The sequence below is a fragment of the Heterodontus francisci genome, chromosome 19 (assembly GCF_036365525.1).
Source record: "Heterodontus francisci isolate sHetFra1 chromosome 19, sHetFra1.hap1, whole genome shotgun sequence".
Taxonomy (NCBI): Eukaryota; Metazoa; Chordata; class Chondrichthyes; order Heterodontiformes; family Heterodontidae; genus Heterodontus; species Heterodontus francisci.
In genome coordinates, this window is record NC_090389.1 from 2,280,120 (window position 1) to 2,300,416 (window position 20,297).

General features: G+C 43.3%; 1 protein-coding gene across 4 annotated transcripts in view; it reads right to left on the reverse strand.

The window, feature by feature from the left end:
* nr2c2 (nuclear receptor subfamily 2, group C, member 2) overlaps nt 1-20,297 on the reverse strand; it is a 542,318-nt gene that overhangs the window by 479,064 nt on the left and 42,957 nt on the right. The gene's annotated exons all lie outside the window — the stretch shown is intronic.

Sequence of the window (20,297 nt, forward strand, 5' to 3'; positions counted from 1 at the left end):
ATAGTATCCCAGAGGAAACTCCTGTATCCAGTTCTGGTCACCACACTTTAGGAAGAATGTGAGGATCCTTGACAGAGTGCAAAGGAGATTTACCAGAATGGTTCTAGAGGTGAGGGATTTTAGTTACAAGGTTTCACTGTAGAAGCTACGGTTGTTCTCCTTGGAACAAAGTGGGTTGAGGGGAGATTTGTTGCAGGTTTACAAGATTATGACAAGTTTAGATAGGGTAGCCAAATTTGCTGATAATACATAGAATGATTTGGAAGCAAGTTGTGAGGAGTACACAAAGAGCCTGCAAAAGGATACAGGTAGGTTAAGTGAGTGGGCAAAAATTTGGCAGATGGAGTATAATATGGGAAAATGTGAGGCTATCCACTTTGGTAGGAAGAATAGAAAAGCAGTATATTATTTAAATAGAGAGACACTACAAAATGCTACAGTACAAAGGGATCTGGGTGTTCTCATACATCAATCACAAGAAGTTAGCATGCAGGTACAGCAAATAATTAGGAAGGCAAATGGAATGTTGGCCTTTATTGCAAGGGGGATGGAGTATGTAGGTAGGGAAGTCTTACTACAACTGTATAGGGCATTGGTGAGACTGTGTGATGGAATATAGGTATAATAGGCTTAATTAGATAGAATTTAGATATAGCTAATATATTATATCTTTCAGAATTAAAGATTGAATAAATGGTCAGTTTTCAAGACTCACTGACATTCCCCTTTAAGAAGGTAGTGTTAAAAAGTTTCAAGGTCTGTTACAACAGAATATGAACCAGAAACAAGTTGGGAAATCCATTTCAACATCTCTGTTGCCAGGGACTTGGAGGATTAACACACACATTGCAATATCCTGTGTGACATCAGTAAAAGGTAGCCATAAATGTAATTAATTGATGGTGTTGGTAAATGTAGGCAGATTGACCAACAAAGAGGGTTCAACCTACCATAAAACACAACTATAGATAATAAAACAATAAAATAGAACAGTACTTACAGGAACAAGAGGTCAAGTAAACACAATTATAAATATTTTGACCACATAAATGCTCACAACTTCAAGAGCAGGGGGTTTCCAGTAAAACATTAAGTGGAGATGTTAATTAATGATACTAAATATGGATTTTGAAAACAAGAAAAACACACAGAAAGGCAACACCTATATGCTAAAAGGTCACATGACCCCTTAGAAACAGTATAAACATGAAGGTATCTGAAGGCATCTCACCCCATGGCTTACTCGGGGGATTTAAGGTAAAAGTTTATTTTAAATTATGATCGCTATTCTAAGATATTTTGTTGTAACATTAGCGAGATTAAACTTTTGGATTCTACGTCAGAAATAAGATTATGTGTTACATCTCTTAGTAATATTTGATATTGTGATATATTTATCCACTTAAAAGTGTATTGTATGTTAAATTCTTTAATAAATATATAAAAGTTAATAAATCGTCTCATGAAGCATTCTGTATATAACAAGAACCCCCATCGCTGTGTCCAAAATAAAAGCAAAATACTGCAGATGCTGGAAATCTGAAATAAAAACAAGAAATGCTGGAAATACTCATCAGGTCTGGCAGCATCTATTGATTTATTTATTTATTTTTTTTATTTAGAGATACAGCACTGAAACAGGCCCTTTGTCCACCGAGTCTGTGCCGACCAACAACCACCCATTTATACTAACCCTACAACAATCCCATATTCCCTACCACCTACCTACACTAGGGTCAATTTACAACAGCCAATTTACCTATCACCTGCAAGTCTTTGGCAGTGGGAGGAAGCTGGAGCACCCAGCGAAAACCCACATGGTCACAGGGAAAACTTGTAAACTCCGCACAGGCAGTACTCAGAATCGAACCCGGATCCCTGGAGCTGTGAGGCTGCGATGCTAACCACTGCGCCACCGTGTGGAGAGAGAAGCAGAGTTAACATTTCAGGTCAGTGGCCCTTCATCAGAACTCTCTATGTCGCTTTAGATGGAGAGATACGTATTGGAGAGAGTTTCTCAGACCCTTATAATATCTGGGATATTTATGACTCAGCCATAATTATTTTAAAAATAGGCTATCCGAAAGATGGTAATATTCTTCTGATAGTTTTCTTTCTTTGAGGGAAAACTAGTTCAATTCGTTGGACCCAAATAAGTGTCTATAAGAATTTGTCTGGTTTGAATTTAATTAAAGGAGATTCATAGGGATGTACTCCTGATTTGGTTTAGTGCCTATAAGGGGTTAAAGTCATAAATCACTTCAACTGCACCTAGAGTACAGTGTACAGTTTTGGTCTCCTTACTTAAGGAGGGATATACCTGCATTGGAAGCAGTTCAGACAAGGTTCCCTCTGCTGATTCCTGGGAGGGGACTGTCTTATGAGAAAAGGTTGAGCAGGTTGCACCTATACTCATCGGAGTACAGAAGAATGAAAGATGATGTTACTGAAACATAAGATTTTGAGCGGGTTTGACATGAGAGACACTGAGAGGATGGTTCCCCTCCTAGCAGAATTTAGAACGAAGGGGTACAGTTTCAGAATAAGAGGTCTCCCATTTAAGATGGAGTTGAGGGGGAATTCTTTCTCTCAGAGGGTCGTTAGTCATAGTCATAGAGATACAGCACTGAAATAGGCCCTTTAGCCCACTGAGTCTGTGCTGACCAACAACCACCCATTTATACTAATTCTACATTAATCCCATATTCCCTACCACATCCCCACCATTCTGCTACCTCCTACCTACACTAGGGGAAATTTACAATGGCCAATTTACCTATCAACCTGCAAGTGTTTGGCTGTGGGAGGAAACCGGAGCACCCAGCGGAAACCCACGCGGTCACAGGGAGAACTTGCAAACTCCGCACAGGCAGTAACCAGAATCGAACCCAGGTCGCTGGAGCTGTGAGGCTGTGGTGCTAACCACTGCGCCAATGTGGCACCCACTTAATCTTTGGAATTCCCCACCCCAGAGACCACTGGAGGCTGGGTCATATATTCAATGCTGAACTGGACAGCGTTTTGATCTACAAGGGAGTCGAGAGTTATGGGGAGCAGGCAGGAATGTGGAGTTGAGGCCATGATCAGATCAGCCACGATCTTACTGAATAACGGTGCAGGCTCAAGGGGCCCAATGGCTTACTCCTACTACGATTTCTTAAGTCTTATGTAATGACTATGACTCATACACTGGTGATAGCATTGAAGCAGAAATTCAAAGCAGAAACTCCAGCATGTGGAGGTGACAGTATTCCAGCGGAAGCTCCAGCATTCACAAGTGATAGAATCCCAATAGAAACGACAGTATATACTGGGAAAACTACGCCAACACACACTCCTACATACATTGGTCATAATCTCCCAACAGAAACTTCAACAGCCACAGGTTTCTTTTCCATATTCGTTCATGGGAAGTAAGTATCACTGGTCAGGCCAGCATGTGTTGCCCATGCGAAGGTGGTGGTGAACTGCTTGCTTGAACCACTACAATCCATGTGTTGTAGGTACACCTACAATGCTGTTAAAGAGGCAGTTCTAGGTTCTTGACACAGTGACAGTGAAGGGGTGGCAATATAGTTTCAAGTCAGGATGGTGTGTGGCTTGGAGGGAAACTTGCTGGTGGTGACGTTACTGTGTGTCTGCTGCCCTTATCCTTTTGGAAGGTGCTGTCAAAGGAGACTTGGCGAGTTGCTGCAGTACATCTTGTAGATGGTACACACTGCTGCCACTGCACACCAGTGGTGGAGGGAGTAAATGTTTAAGATCGTTGACGGTGCCGATCAAGCGTGCTGCTTTGTCCTTTTTAAAAATTCTTTCATGGGATGTGGACATTGCTAGCAAGGCCAGCATTTGTTGCCAATCCCGAACTGCCCTTGACAACTGAGTGGCTTGCTAGGCCATTTCAGAGGGCAGTTAAGAGTCAAACACATTGCTGAGGGTCTGGAGTCACATGTCGGCCAGACTGGGTAAGGACTGCAGATTTCCTCCCTTGAAGGACAAATGGGTTTTTACAACAATCAATGATAATTTCATGGCATCATTACTGAGACTAGCTTTCAATTCCATATTTTTATGAATTAATTGAATTCATTAACTAATTGAATTTAAATTCCACCAGCTGCCAGAATGGGATTTGAACCAGTGTCCCCAGGGCATTAGCCTGGGCTTCTGGATTACTAGTTCAGTGACATAGTTCACCACTATGTCACCATCTCTCCTTTGAGTCCTGGATGACGGCAAACTTCTTGAGTGTTGTTGGAGCTACACTCACTCAGGCAAGTGGAGAGTATTCCATCACACTCCTGATGTGTGCCTTGTAGAGATCAGACAGGCTTTGAGGAGTCAGGAGGTGAGGTACGTGCCCCACAATTCCCAGCCTCTGACCTGCTCTTGTAGCCACAGCATTTATGTGGCTGGTCCAGTTAAGTTTCTGGTCTATGGTCGTTAATTGTGTAACTATACGCAGGTGAAGGGAGTTAATTGGGGTTTTAGTTGAGCATTTAAAAGCAGGCGCTCGCTGGGACTGGGAGAGGGATTTGTGTGAGGAGCTACATGTTTGTAATCCCTTTACTCTGCACAATAAATGCGAAACTGAGTAAATATAGGTTCCAGCCTTATCCTTCTATAACAAGCTTTCTGGAGTTTAAGATGGTAGCAGAGGATGGTTGCCTAAAGCTAAAGGTTTGAAAACAGGAACATTTTTTGGGATAGAAAACTGAAGTCACAAGGGCCATTGTGAAAAATATGGCAGAAAGCAAGTGCGAATTTTCAGGCTATGATTACACTCCTGTGTTTTCGGAGTCTGAACCATATGACCAGTGGAAGAATGAAGTAGATATGTGGATACGGTTACATCTCTACCAAAAAGGTAGTTACATCTCTACCAAAAAGGTAGTCACTTCCCACCAAAAGTAAAATCAGAAGTAAAGTGTTTTCTGAACTGGATGCTCGTCAGTTGGATACTGATGAAGGGTTGGATCTTCTGTTAGGATTTTTGGATGAAATTTACAAGAAAGATAACCTATTGAATGCGCATGAAGCATGGTCAGACTTTGATAGATTTCGGAAAACAGATGGTTATTCAATGGAGGAATACATCATGGACTTCAACAGACTATATAAAAGATTGAGGAAATTCAATTTGGAGATCCCTGGTTCAGTGCTAGCTTTTAAATGAGTAAATATAGGTTAATTGTTAAATTGGTGCAGGAGTAGGCCACTCAGCTCCTCAAGCCTGCTCCGCCCTTCTAAAAGATTGCTAGATTGTGTTCGGGTGTCGCAAATGGACAGGCTCCTGGTTCTAACTGGGGTTTGGTTCTTGGACCAAATGGCTGCAGCCTTAAAAGAATTCCTGGGGAAACAGTCATTTCCCAGTCTTGGTAGAACAAGTGGGGCACTCTGTGGTAATACAAAGAATGGAGGACTCAATATTTATAAGATTTAGAAATAATCCAGGCACTGGAAGCAGGCCTAGGTACAATGGAAGAGTTAATGACAGGAGGAATGAGGATGAAAGCACCTTTAGCAGGTCTGAATACTACAGTGGAAGACAGGGTTGGAACAGCAATCAAAGGTGAATGAATCCCAAGAATGCCCAAGGAACAATTAATAGGTGCTTCAGAAGTGACTCAAAGTATCATTATGCAATGAACTGCCCTAAGCGGAGGGGGCAGTCTTCAAAATAACACATGATGCAGAAAGTTCTGAGGCAGAAGAGGAAGATACTGATGAATCTGAAGGAATTGTACCAGTCACAAGGAGTTCTAGCCCTTTGATGAATATGTGGGTTGCAGATTTGTTCAACTGTGCAGTACCGGATAGTGCTTGTACATCGACAGTATGTGGTACTGATTGGTTACAGTGTTATCTGGATTCACTCAGGAATGAGGATCGACGCAGGGCTAAGGAGTATAAAAATACTCCCAGCTTTAGGTTTAGTGATGACAACACATTAAAGTCACTGAAGAGAGTAGCAATCCCATGTAAAATAGCTGGGTATGCCATTTTATCAGGACTGATGTAGTCTCCAGTGAGATACCTTTACTCTTGAGTAAGCCTTCAATGAAAAAGACACAAATGAAACTTGATATGGAGCATTTTAAGGTAATTTACCCAGTTAGGGCTGTTCTGGAAACTACACCTGCCAGGTGGAACTATACTAATTTTGTCATATGGAACACTTTTTTGAACTGTTACTGGACATCGAACAAACTTGTTTAAAAAGACCAAAGAACAGTGGCTGAAAACATGGCTGCACATTTGCATTCTTTTTTAAAAATTCATTCATGGGATGTGGGCAACGCTGGCCAGGCCAAGACAGCTGCATGGAGAGACAATAGAAGTACTCCCTGATTCAATTAGCCAGATGGGTTTTGTCAATAGTGACTATCAAGAGACATTGAGAGTCACTGAACGCGTAACAGCCAGCATTCCTCCCCCCACCCCTGAGACTGTCTGGTAAGCTTGGAAGAATTAACAAACTTCGCAGGCGATGCTGTTTCAAACAAGGAGTTAGTCACATGACTAACCTGCTGGCCAACCTGGAGTTAATTGAATTGTGCGCACAAAACAGTTTGGGAAGAGACTGCAATTGAACTTCAAGGAGGAAGGTCCCCTCTCTCTGTCTCATGCAAAGTTCCAGGGACCCACGAAAGAAACTTAAGCCTCAAGACAGAAGACTAGCGAAACAAGTTTGAAAGAAACTTAAGCCTCAAGACAGAAGACTAGCGGAAGAAGTTGACAACTACCCTACCAGGCCCCATCTGGAACTGCAAAACTTATCAATTAAAGACTTTACATCTAACCCAAAACCAGTAAGAGAATTTCCATCTACTACTTCAAACCTTCCCCCTGCCTTTAATTCTTTCTCCTCCTCTGTCTCGATGTGCATGTGGGTTTATCGCGTATGCATGTTAGCGTGGTTGTGCTGTGTATTTTTAGTAGTTTTAACTGAGTTATGAACATACGAATTAGGAGCAGGAGTAGGCCACTTGGCCCCTCGAATCTGCTCCACCATTCAATAACTTCATGGCTGAACTGATTACTCCATATTTCCACCTACCCCCCGATAATCTTCCACCTCCTTGCTTATCAAGAATCTATCTACCTCTGCCTTAAAAATGTTCAAAGACTCTGCTTTTACTGCCTTTTGAGGAAGAGAATTCCAAAGACTCATGACCCTCTGCGAGAAACAGTTTCTCCTCATCTCTGTCTTAAATAGGCGACCCCTGATTTTTAAACAGTGACCCCTACTTCGAGATTCTCCCACAAAGGGAAACATCCTTTCCACATCCACCTTGTCACAACCCCTCAGGATCTTATATGTTTCAATCAAGTTACCTCTTACTCTTCTAAATTCCAGTAGATATAAGCCTAGCCTGTCCAATCTTTCCTCGTAAGACAGCCCATCCATTCCAGGTAATAGTCCAGTAAACCTTCTCTGTACTGCCTCCAACACATTTACATCCTTCCTTAAATAGGTAGACAAGTACTGCACACAGTACTCCAGATGTGGTCTCACCAATGCCCTGCATAGCTGAAGCATAACCTCCCTACTTTTGTATTCAATTCCCCTTGCGATAAACGATAACATTCTATTAGCTTTCCTAATTACGTGCCGTACCTGCATACTAACCTTTTGCAAATCATGCACTAGGACACCCAGATCCCTCTGCATCTCAGAGCTCTGCAATCTCTCACCATTTAGATAATATGCTTCTTTTTTATTCTTCCTGCCCAAGTGGACAATTTCACACTTGCCCACATTACACTCCATTTGCCAGGTCTTTGCCCACTCACTTAACCTATCTATATCCCTTTGTAGCCCACTTATGTCCTCTTCACAAGTTACTTTCCTACCATACCTTCGGTCCCTTCACCTAAGTCATTTATACAAATTGTAAAAAGTTGAGGCCCCAGCACAGATCCCTGTGGCACACCACTTGTTACATCTTGCCAACCAGAAAATAACCTATTTATGCCTACTCTGTTTCCTGTTAGCTAGCCAATCTTCTATCCATGCTAATATGTTACCCCCTATACCATGAGCTTTTATTTTCTGCAATAACCTTTGATGTGACACCTTATCAAATGCCTTCTGGAAATCTAAGTACCACACATCCACCGGTTCCCCTTTATCCACAGCACATGTAACTCCCTCAAAGAGCTCCAATAAATTGGTTAAACATGATTTCCCTTTCACAAAACCATGTTGACTTTGCCTGACTAACTTGAATTTTTCTAAATGCCCTGCTATAACGTCTTTAATAATAGCTTCTAACATTTTCCCAAAGACAGATATTAAGCTAACTGGCCTGTAGTTTCCTGCTTTCTGTCTCCCTCCCTTTTTGAATAAAGGAGTTACATTAGTTATTTTCCAGTCTAGTGGAACCTTCCCCGAATCTAGGGAATTTTGGAAAATTAAAACTAACGCATCAACAATCTCACGAGCCACTTCTTTTAAGACCCTAGTATGAAGTCCATTGTTTCCAATGAAGTCCATGGAGTTCAAGTTTTAAGGTTAATAAACGTACATCTTTCTTGTTTAAATCTGAGAAAACCTGTCTGGTTGATTTCTTTGCAATTACAATTAGGACTCACTGACGGGAAGCTAAAAACACTGAGTTAAAGTTAAACCCTGTTACAGCCAAACCAGGAAGAGGCTGAGAGGGGAGCCCCAGACCCCTTTCTCAACTGGTCGTAACAGGACATTATTGTATCCCCTGAACAAAACCTGCTATTTCTAGTCAGAGTGTTAGAGAAATGTTGATGGCATCAGGTGTTACGAATGAGAGAGATAAAAGGCAAATTGTCTTAAAGTTGCAGAGGCAATGTGATCACCCTTCTTGTCAGAGATTAAAAACCCTACTAAAAATGCAGGTGTGATGATGGACTGAATAGCTTGTTTCTGTGCTGTATGACTCAATGACCCAAATGATGTGTTAAACAGGTCTTGCTTCATCTATATGAGGATAATAGAAGAGATTAGTGAGAAGTGTGAGATTTATAAAAAGTATCGGAGGACACCATCACGTCCTATTGTCAGCCTTCCACTGGCACGTGACTTTAGCGAGGTAGTTGCCGTGGATTTAAAGGTGTGTGACAAAGGCAAGAATATTTTCATACTACATTTTATAGACCTAGCAACTAGGTTCAGTCTTTCTACAATAATAAATAGTGAGGACAAAGGGTGATTATAGACAAAATGATGGAGAAATGGATATGGACTGGGCTTGGGGCACCATCTAAGTTTCTGACTGATAATGGAATATGTGTGAAAACATGAACATTACGGTTATGAATACTGCAGCTGAAAGTCCTTTCAGCAATGGGCTTTGTGAAAGGAATCACGCAGTGGTTGATGAAATGTTACATAAAATCTTGGCTGACGAGCCAAACTGCAAGTTGACAACTACCCTGGCATGGACAGTTCAGGCAAAGAATTCACTTCAGATGGTTGGAGGATATAATCCCTATCAATTGGTCTATGGGCAGAATCCCAAATTGCCTTCTGTACTGTGCAACAGTCCACCTGCACTGGAAGGTACTACATTAGTTCAATTTTTCTACACATTTGAATGCTTTACATGCAGGGATACGGGCTTTCATCAAGGCTGAGATCTCTGAGAAAATCCGTATAGCTCTGAGGCATCGTATAAGGCCATCTAAGGCGGAATTTAGTTCAGGAGATTTGGTCTATTATAAAAGAAAGGAAATGGAAGGGCCCTGGTAAGGTCGAGATAGTAAAACAGTAGTTATCAAGCATGGAAATCAAACTGTTAAGGTTCATTCTTCATGATTAATTGGGGTTGATTACAAAATTTCAGAATCTGAGCAGCTGATAGAAAGAGAAGAGGCACCTTATACCTCGAATGATCAAGGTCCTGAGGCACAAGTAGTTCAAGAGTTGGATAGATCATGATGCTCAGGAAAGAGTTATCGCATCCAAAGACGAATTGCCTCGATAGGTACTTGGGTGATATATATTCCAGAGGGGCCTGGTAAATGGAGGGATGCGACAATTGTGGGGCGTGCAGGAAAATCTACAGGCAAGTTTAAATATTGGTTAAATGTTCAAGATGATGGCCAAGAAGCCCGAGCCATGGACCGGCAGAATGGGGTGAAAGAGTGAAGGGTAAGAAAGCGCAGTGCAAGTTTTGACAGTGCATAAGGAAGTGATCACGTACTGAAGAAAGAGCCTCCGATAAAGTGCGATTGAGATCTTCTAGCAGTAGTTCCGAATGACATCAAAGTGCTAAAAGAGGCAATAGTTTGAACAGATTCCACAATGAAATGAAGGCTGGAGGGCAGTCTCGAAATAGAACTAGAAGCAGAAGTCGTCAGGATTGTGAAGTTATAGTAGCTGCCAATAAACTTGAGGAAAAACTAATAACAGAAGCAAATAAGGAATTAGAGAATTGGAATGAGTTTGGAGTCTATTCTGAGGTACCAGATAGGGGACAGCCGGCCTTATCACATAGATGGAGTTGTACTGAAAAGTCCTTCCCAATGGAACATATAAGGCGAAAGCAAAGTTAGTTGCAAGGAGTTTTGAAGAGCGATTGGGTGATATCAAAGTTGGAGGGGACTCTCCCACAGCTGGAAAAGTAATCTTGAAAATCGTTTTGGCTCTTTTGGTCACATATTCATGGGAATATAGATCCATTGACATAATAGCCACATTTCTGCAAGGTGATACTTTTCAGAGAGAAGTGTATCTGAAACCACCTGAAGAGGCAGCAGATACAGAAGGAAAATTATGGAAACTGAACAAATGTGTCTATGGCCTTAATGATGCTTCCAGGGTGTGGTATGTCTCAGTGAGATATGCTTTGTTGAAAATTGCTTATGTTCACTAAAAGAAGACACTGCAATGTTTTATTGGTATCATAAAGAGAAACTTTCAGGCATCTTCATGATACATGTTGATGATTTCTTATGGGGTGGTACTGTGGACTTTGTGGAATTAAAAAGATTAGTGCAGAATTTAAGATTGGAAGTCAGGCTTGTAGGTCCTTTAAATATATTGGTTTAGATATTAAGCTGAATAAGTTTCAATCAACAATCCTATTTAGAGAGTGTTACTCCCATCCCGGTTAATCGTGTTCGGTCATCACAGAAAGATGGCGATCTATCTAAAGCAGCGATTGAGCAATTGCGAAGGCTGGAGGTCAATTAAACTGGTTGTGCACTCAGACTAGGCCTGATGTTACTTTTGATGTGTTGGAGTTAAGCACGATGATGAAACATCCAAAAGTTGAAAATGTTTTAAGGGCAAATAAAACGTTGAAAAAATTAAATCTGGAGAAATCTGTACTGAAGTTCCCATCCTTCGGTGACCCAAAGAATATGAAGCTAATGAATTTTAGTGATGTTTCACATGCTAATTTTGCTGATGGGTCTTCGAGTGCAGCTGGCTTCATAATATTTCTGATGGGTGAAAACAGGAAATGTTGTCCTTTAGCTTGAGAGGCTAAGAAAATAAAACGGGTTGTTAAAAGCACATTAGCTGCAGAAACACTGGGTCTTGTGGAGGCAGTGGATATAGGGTTCTATTGGTCAAATATTTTGGGTGAAATTCTGAACGAGGGACTTCCTGAAGATAGGATACCTATTGAATGTTATGTGGATAATAGTTCTTTGTGGGACTATGTACACTCTACAAAAAGTGCAAGTGCGAAACAACTACGTATTGACCACGCTGGATCGAAACAAATGCTGGAGAGAAAAGAAATTACCAAACTTAAATGGGTCGATGTAAGTCGTCAGCTATCCAATTGTTTGGCAAAGAGAAATGCGAGTGCAAAGAGATTGTTGAAGGTGCTGAATGAAGGGCATCTCATGATGTAAAAACTTTGTACCCAATATGGAATTTAATTTTGATTTATTTTGAAATATTCTTTGAGCATGCTAATCTAAGTTGTATTGTAAAAGAAAAAAGGGAATCTGTTAATTGTGTGATTATATGCAGGTGAAGGGAGCTAATTGGGGTTTTAGTTGAGCACTTAAAAGCTGACACTGGGACTGGGAGAGGGATTTGTGCGAGGAACTACATGTTTGTAATCCTTTATTCTGCACAATAAATGAGAAACTGAGTAAATATAGGTTCCAGCCTTATCCTTCTTTAACAAGCTTTCTGGAGTTTAACAATGGTGACCCCCAGGATGTTCATGATGGGGGATCCAGCAATGGTAATGCTGCTGAATGTCAGACATAAGAACGTAAGAAATAGAAGCAGGAGTACATCATATGGCCCCTCGAGCCATTTAATATGATCATGGCTGATCTTCGGCCTCAACTACTTTTCCTGTCTGCTCCTCATATCCCTTGATTCCGAGACCAAAAATCTGTTTAATTCAGCCTTTAATATATTCAATGACTGAGCAGCCACAACCCTCAAGGGTAGAGAATTTCAAAGATTCTCAACCCTTTGAGTGAAGGAATTTCACCTCATCGCAGTCCTAAATGATCGGCCCCTTATCCTGAGACTGTGCCCCTGTGTTCTAGATTCCCCAGCCAGCAGAAACAATCTCTCAGTGTCTACCCTGTCAAGCTTGTTCAAAATCTTGTATGTTTCAATGAATCACCGCTAATTCTTCTAAATTCAAGAGACGATAGGCCCAATTTACTCAGCCTCTCATCAGACAACCTTCTCACCCCAGGAACCAATATAATGAACCTTTGTTGTACCAACGCAAAGGCAAGTATATCCTTCTTTAAATATGCAGACCAAACCTGTGCACAGTATTCCAGGTGTGGTCTCACCAAAGCCCTGCACAACTGCAGCAAGACTTCCTTATTCTTCTACTCCAATCCCTCTGCAATAAAGGTCAACATGCCATTTGCCTTTCTAACTGCTTGCTGTACCTGCATACTAACTTTGTGTTCCTTGTACAAGTACACCCAAGTCCCTCTGAACATCAACACTTAGAAGTTTCATGCCTTTTAAAAAATATTCTGCTTTTCTATTCTTATTACCGAAGTGAATAACCTCACACTTCCCCACATTATACTCTATCTGCCAACTGGTTGTCCACTCATTTGGGGAGGCATGGGGAGATGGTTAGATTCACTTTTACTGGAGATGGTCATTGCCTGGCATTTGTGTGGTACCAATGTGACTTCCTACTTATCAGCCCAAGCCTGAATGTTGTCTAAGTCGTTCTGTACTTGGGCACAGACTGCTTCAGTATCTAAAAAGTTGCTAATGGTACTGAACACTGTGCAATCATTAGTGAACATCCCTACATCTGACCTTTTAATGGAGGGAGTCATTGATGAAGCAGCTGAAGATGGTTGCTCTTAGGACACAACCCTGAGGAACTCCTGTAGCAATATCCTGGGGCTTAGATGATTGGCCTCCAACGAATACAGACGTCTTCCTTTGTGCAAGGTATGACTCCAACTAGTGGAGGGATTTCGCCCTGATTCCCAATGACTTAATTGACTGTGAGCAGTTCTGTGCATCACTTCTTTGGAAGTATGTACTGGCCTTGGAAGAAGTGCAGTGTAGATTTATTAGATTGATACCTGGACACCAATGGGCAAGCAAGAAGAGAGATTAACAAACTAGGGTTGTATTCCTTGGAATTTAGTAGGTAAACAGGAGATTTGATCAAAGTTTTCAAGATATTAAGGAGAACAGAGAGGGCAGCTTGGCAAAAACAATTTCCAATAGTCAGTGCCTCTAGGACTTGGGGGCATTGCCGAAAAATTAGAGACAGACCTTTACGGAAGGAAATTAGGAAACAATTCAACAGGCAAAGTGTGGTAGAAGATTGGAACATTCTTCCACACACACCAATTGATGCTAAATCAATTGTCAATTTGGAAATGGAAATTGATAGACTGTTGTTAACAATTTGAATTGAGGGATAGGGGCAGGGCAAGTTCAAGAAGCAAGGTCGCAGATCAGCTACGATCTCATTGAACGGCTGATGGACTCGCACAACTAAATGGCCTACTCATGTTCCTGTACTCAGGTGATAATGCTCCAACAGAAACTATACGCAATCATCGGTGATGCTGCACCAAAAAAAACTCCAGCACACAGTATAGAAATTGGCAAGTCATGTTGCAGCTGTACAGAACTTTAGTTAGGCCACACTTAGAATATTGCGTGCAATTCTGGACACCACACTACCAGAAGGATGTGGAGGCTTTGGAGAGGGTACAGAGGAGGTTTACCAGAATGTTGCCTGGTCTGGAGGGCATTAGCTATGAAGAGAGGTTGGAAAAACTCGGATTGTTTTCACTGGAACAAACACAGATGATACTACACCAACAGAAACTCCAACAAACACAAATGATACTGCACCAACAGAAACTCCAGCACACACAGATGATACTACACCAACAGAAACTCCAACAAACACAGATGATACTGCACCAACAGAAACTCCAGCACACACAGATGATACTGCACCAACAGAAACTCCAACAAACACAGATGATACTGCACCAACAGAAACTCCAGCACACACAGATGATACTGCACCAACAGAAACTCCAACAAACACAGATGATACTGCACCAACAGAAACTCCAGCACACACAGGTGATACTGCACCAACAGAAACTCCAGCACACACAGATGATACTGCACCAACAGAAACTCCAGCACACACAGGTGATACTGCACCAACAGAAATTCTAGCACACACAGGTGATACTGCACCAACATAAAACTCCAGCATACACGGGTGACACTAGACAAACAGTATCTCCAGCATCAATATAAAACGACAGCCCGACTGCACCAACAGAAAATCCAGCACACCCAGGAGTCCAGATAAGCACCTCAATGCTGCAATTTGCATAGATACGGATAAAATGTTGGTAGGTGGGATTAGAATAGGTGGATCGTTTTACGGCCGGCACAGAAACGATGGGCCAAGTGGCCTCTTTCTGTGCCTTAAACTTTTTATGATTTCCAGCACACGCAAGTGATACTGCACCAACAGAAACTCCAGCACACACAGGTGATACTGCACCAACAGAAACTCCAGCACACACAAGTGATACTGCACCAACAGAAACTCCAGCACACACAGGTGATACTGCACCAACAGAAACTCCAGCACACACAGGTGATACTGCACCAACAGAAACTCCAGCACACACAGGTGATACTGCACCAACAGAAACTCCAGCATACACAGGTGATACTGCACCAACAGAAACTCCAGCACACACAGGTGATACTGCACCAACAGAAACTCCAGCACACACAGGTGATACTGCACCAACAGAAACTCCAGCATACACAGGTGATACTGCACCAACAGAAACTCCAGCACACACAGGTGATACTGCACCAACAGAAACTCCAGCATACACAGGTGATACTGCACCAACAGAAACTCCAGCACACACAGGTGATACTGCACCAACAGAAAACTCCAGCACACACAAGCGATACTGCACCAACATAAAACTCCAGCACACACAGGTGATACTGCACCAACATAAAACTCCAGCACACACAGGTGATACTGCACCAACAGAAACTCCAGCATACACAGGTGATACTGCACCAACAGAAACTCCAGCACACACAGGAGATACTGCACCAACATAAAACCCCAGCACACACAGGTGATACTGCACCAACAGAAACTCCAGCACACACAGGTGAGACTGCACCAACAGAAACTCCAGCATACACAGGTGATATGCACCAACAGAAACTCCAGCACACACAGGTGATACTGCACCAACATAAAACTCCAGCACACAGAGTTGACACGACACCAACAGAATCTGCAGCATACACAAGTGATACTGCACCAACAGAAACTCCAGCACACACAGGTGATACTGCACCAACAGAAACTCCAGCAGACACAAGTGATACTGCACCAACAGAAACTCCAGCAGACACAAGTGATACTGCACCAACAGAAACTCCAGCAGACACAGGTGATACTGCACCAACAGAAACTCCAGCAGACACAAGCGATACTGCACCAACAGAAACTCCAGCAGACACAAGTGATACTGCACCATACACAAGTGATACTGCACCAACAGAAACTCCAGCATACACAGGTGATACTGCACCAACAGAAACTCCAGCACACACAGGTGATACTGCACCAACAGAAAACTCCAGCACACACAAGCGATACTGCACCAACATAAAACTCCAGCACACACAGGTGATACTGCACCAACATAAAACTCCAGCACACACAGGTGATACTGCACCAACATAAAACTCCAGCACACACAGGTGATACTGCACCAACAGAAACCCCAGCACACACAGGTGATACTGCACCAACAGAAACTCCAGCACACACAGGAGATACTGCACCAACATAAAACCCCAGCACACACAGGTGATACTGCACCAACAGAAACTCCAGCACACACAGGTGAGACTGCACCAACAGAAACTCCAGCAGACACAAGTGATACTGCACCAACAGAAACTCCAGCACACACAGGTGATACTGCACCAACAGAAACTCCAGCAGACACAAGCGATACTGCACCAACAGAAACTCCAGCAGACACAAGCGATACTGCACCAACAGAAACTCCAGCAGACACAAGTGATACTGCACCAACAGAAACTCCAGCACACACAGGTGATACTGCACCAACAGAAAACTCCAGCACACACAAGCGATACTGCACCAACAGAAACTCCAGCACACACAGGTGAGACTGCACCAACAGAAACTCCAGCATACACAGGTGATATGCACCAACAGAAACTCCAGCACACACAGGTGATACTGCACCAACATAAAACTCCAGCACACAGAGTTGACACGACAGCAACAGAATCTGCAGCATACACAAGTGATACTGCACCAACAGAAACTCCAGCACACACAGGTGATACTGCACCAACAGAAACTCCAGCAGACACAAGTGATACTGCACCAACAGAAACTCCAGCAGACACAAGTGATACTGCACCAACAGAAACTCCAGCAGACACAGGTGATACTGCACCAACAGAAACTCCAGCAGACACAAGCGATACTGCACCAACAGAAACTCCAGCAGACACAAGTGATACTGCACCATACACAAGTGATACTGCACCAACAGAAACTCCAGCACACACAAGTGATACTGCACCAACAGAAACTCCAGCATACACAGGTGATACTGCACCAACAGAAACTCCAGCACACACAGGTGATACTGCACCAACATAAACTCCAGCACACACAGGTGATACTGCACCAACAGAAACTCCAGCATACACAGGTGATACTGCACCAACAGAAACTCCAGCACACACAAGTGATACTGCACCAACAAAACTGCAGCATACACAGGTGATAATGCACCAACAGAATCTCCAGCACACACAGGTGATACTGCACCAAAGGAAACTCCAGCACACACAGGTGATACTGCACCAACAGAAACTCCAGCACACACAGGTGATAATGCACCAACAGAATCTCCAGCACACACAGGTGATACTGCACCAAAGGAAACTCCAGCACACACAGGTGATACTGCACCAACAGAAACTCCAGCATACACAGGTGATACTGCACCAACATAACACTCCAGCACACACAGGTGATATGCACCAACAGAAACTCCAGCACACACAGGTGATACTGCACCAACAGAAACTCCAGCACACACAGGTGATACTGCACCAACATAAAACTCCAGCACACAGAGTTGACACGACACCAACAGAATCTGCAGCATACACAAGTGATACAGCACCAACAGAAAGTCCAGCACACACAAGTGATACTGCACCAACAGAAACTCCAGCACACACAGGTGATACTGCACCAACAGAAACTCCAGCACACACAGGTGATATGTACCAACAGAAACTCCAGCACACACAGGTGATACTGCACCAACAGAAACTCCAGCACACACAGGTGATACTGCACCAACAGAAACCCCAGCACACACAGGTGATACTGCACCAACAGAAACTCCAGCACACACAGGTGATACTGCACCAACATAAAACTCCAGCACACACAGGTGATACTGCACCAACAGAAACTCCAGCACACACAGGTGAGACTGCACCAACAGAAACTCCAGCATACACAGGTGATATGCACCAACAGAAACTCCAGCATACACAGGTGATATGCACCAACAGAAACTCCAGCACACACAGGTGATACTGCACCAACATAAAACTCCAGCACACAGAGTTGACACGACACCAACAGAATCTGCAGCATACACAAGTGATACTGCACCAACAGAAACTCCAGCACACACAGGTGATACTGCACCAACAGAAACTCCAGCAGACACAAGTGATACTGCACCAACTGAAACTCCAGCAGACACAAGTGATACTGCACCAACAGAAACTCCAGCAGACACAGGTGATACTGCACCAACAGAAACTCCAGCAGACACAAGCGATACTGCACCAACAGAAACTCCAGCAGACACAAGCGATACTGCACCAACAGAAACTCCAGCAGACACAAGTGATACTGCACCAACAGAAACTCCAGCAGACACAAGTGATACTGCACCAACAGAAACTCCAGCAGACACAGGTGATACTGCACCAACAGAAACTCCAGCATACACAGGTGATACTGCACCAACAGAAACTCCAGCACACACAAGTGATACTGCACCAACAGACACTCCAGCATACACAGGTGATACTGCACCAACAGAAACTCCAGCACTCACAAGTGATACTGCACCATACACAAGTGATACTGCACCAACAGAAACTCCAGCACACACAAGTGATACTGCACCAACAGAAACTCCAGCATACACAGGTGATACTGCACCAACAGAAACTCCAGCATACACAGGTGATACTGCACCAACAGAAACTCCAGCATACACAGGTGATACTGCACCAACAGAAACTCCAGCACACACAGGTGATACTGCACCAACATAAACTCCAGCACACACAGGTGATACTGCACCAACAGAAACTCCAGCATACACAGGTGATACTGCACCAACAGAAACTCCAGCACACACAAGTGATACTGCACCAACAAAACTGCAGCATACACAGGTGATAATGCACCAACAGAATCTCCAGCACACACAGGTGATACTGCACCAAAGGAAACTCCAGCACACACAGGTGATACTGCACCAACAGAAACTCCAGCACACACAGGTGATAATGCACCAACAGAATCTCCAGCACACACAGGTGATACTGCACCAAAGGAAACTCCAGCACAGACAGGTGATACTGCACCAACAGAAACTCCAGCATACACAGGTGATACTGCACCAACATAAAACTCCAGCACACACAGGTGATATGCACCAACAGAAACTCCAGCACACACAGGTGATACTGCACCAACAGAAACTCCAGCACACACAGGTGATACTGCACCAACATAAAACTCCAGCACACAGAGTTGACACGACACCAACAGAATCTGCAGCATACACAAGTGATACTGCACCAACAGAAACTCCAGCACACACAGGAGATACTGCACCAACAGAAACTCCAGCACACACAGGTGATACTGCACCAACAGAAACTCCAGCACACACAGGTGATACTGCACCAACAGAAACTCCAGCACACACAGGTGATACTGCACCAACAGAAACTCCAGCACACACAGGTGATACTGCACCAACATAAAACTCCAGCACAGAGTTGACACGACACCAACAGAATCTGCAGCATATACAAGTGATACTGCACCAACAGAAATTCCAGCAGACACAGGTGATACTCCACCAACAGAAACTCCAGCACACACAAGTGATACTGCACCAACAGAAACTCCAGCATACACAGGTGATACTGCACCAACAGAAACTCCAGCACACACAAGTGATACTGCACCAACAGAAACTCCAGCACACACAAGTGATACTGCACCAACAGAAACTCCAGCATACACAGGTGATACTGCACCAACAGAAACTCCAGCATACACAGGTGATACTGCACCAACAGAAACTCCAGCATACACAGGTGATACTGCACCAACAGAAACTCCAGCACACACAAGTGATACTGCACCAACAGAAACTCCAGCATACACAGATGTTACTGCACCAACAGAAACTCCAGCATACACAGGTGATACTGCACCAACAGAAACTCCAGCACACACAAGTGATACTGCACCAACAAAACTGCAGCATACACAAGTGACACTGCACCAACTGGAACTCCAGCAGACACAGGTGATACTGCACCAACATAAAACTCCAGCACACAGAGTTGACACGACACCAACAGAATCTGCAGCATACACAAGTGATACTGCACCAACAGAAACTCCAGCACACACAGGAGATACTGCACCAACAAAACTGCACCA